Raw genomic sequence first — 1,817 nt, 5'->3', positions numbered from 1 at the left:
CTTCATCAGTGACATAGACAGTGGGATCGAGTGCACCCTCAGCAAGTTTGCAGATGACACCTTAAGCTGAGTGGTGCCATTGATATGCTTGAGGGAAGGGATGCCATCCAGAGGGACCTTGACAGGCTAGAGAGGTGATCCTGTGCAAACATCATGAATTTCAACAAGGCCAAGTGCAAGGTCCTGCACCTGAGTCAGGGCAATCCCAAACATAGATATAGGCTGGGCAATGAGTGGATTGAGAGCAGTGCTAGGGAGAAGGACTTGGGGGTACTGGTGGATGAAAAGCTGGACATGAGCCGGCAATGTGCACTCGCAACCCAGAAGACCAATCGTATCCTGGGCTGCATCAAAAGAAGCGTGGCCAGCAGGTCGAGGGAGGTGATTCTGCCTCTCTACTCTGCTCTGGTGAGACCCCACCTGGAGTACTGCGTCCAGCTCTGGGGCCCCCGACAGAAGAAGGACATGGACCTGTTGGAGCAAGTCCAGAGGAGGGCCACGAAGATGATCAGAGGGCTGAAGCACCTCCCCTGTGAGGACAGATGAGATAGTTGGGGTTGTTCAGCCTGGAGAGGAGAAGGCTCTGGGTGACACCTTATTGCAGCCTTCCAGTACCTGAAGGGGGCCTACAGGAAAGATGGGGAGGGACTGTTCATCAGGGAGTGTAGTGATAGGAGGAGGGGTAACAGTTTTAAACTTAAAGAGGGTAGATTAGATATTTGGAAGAAATTCTTTACCGTGAGGGTGATGAGATACTGGAACAGGTTGCCCAGAGAAGCTGTGGATGCCCCCTCCCTGGAGGTGTTCAAGGCCAGCTTGGATGGGGCTTTGAGCATCCTGATCTAGATGAAGATGTCCCTACCCACAGCAGGGGGGGTGGAACTAGACAATCTTTAAGGTCCCTTCCAACCCAAACCATTCTATGATTCTACGATTCTATGATTTATAGGGGGTGTACATTTTCTTTAACCTTCCTCTTCTGACCAAAGGCTCAGGGGGGGATCTCATCAATGTATATAAATACTTGAAGGGAGGGTGCAAAGAAGAAGGAACCAGGTTCTTTCCAGTGGTGCCCATTGACAGGACAAGAGGCAATGGGCAAAAACTGAAACACAGGAGGTTCCTCCTGAACATCAGGAAACACTTTTTCATTGTGAGGGTGACGGAGCACTGGCACAAATTGTGCAGAGGGGCTGTGGAGTCTCCATCCTTGGAAATATTCAAAAGCCATCTGGACACAGTCCTGGGCAACCAGCTGTATGTGGCCCTGCTGGAGCAAGGGGGTTGGACCAGACGACCTCCAGAGGTCCCATCCAACCTACAGCACTCCATGATTCTGGGATTTTGTCTCAAGTTAGAGATCCATACCTACCTGTAACCTTTTACCCCAATGCTACCTGGCAAACCTGGACTTCCTGAAATAAGCACTATTAATCACTCTTCGGACAACAAACTAAACTTCTGAGAATAGCACCCCTAGCCTGCTAACACTATCAATATCTCATGGAGATCCATACCTACCTGTAACCTTTTACCCCAATGCTACCTGGCAAACCTGGACTTCCTGAAATAAGCACTATTAATCACTCTTCGGACAACAAACTAAACTTCTGAGAATAGCACCCCTAGCCTGCTAACACTATCAATATCTCATGAGAGAAAGATCATAGAATCATAGAATCATTAAGGTTGGAAAAGACCTCTAAGATTACCAAGTCCAACCGCCAACCCAACACCACCATGCCCACTAAACCATGTACCTAAGCGCCTCATCTACTCATCTTTTAAATACTTCCAGGGATGGGGACTCCACCACT

This window comes from Aptenodytes forsteri, unplaced genomic scaffold (assembly GCF_000699145.1).
Source record: "Aptenodytes forsteri isolate BGI_AS27 unplaced genomic scaffold, ASM69914v1 Scaffold412, whole genome shotgun sequence".
Lineage (NCBI taxonomy): Eukaryota > Metazoa > Chordata > Aves > Sphenisciformes > Spheniscidae > Aptenodytes > Aptenodytes forsteri.
Note: the sequence above shows the minus strand (reverse complement) of the source record.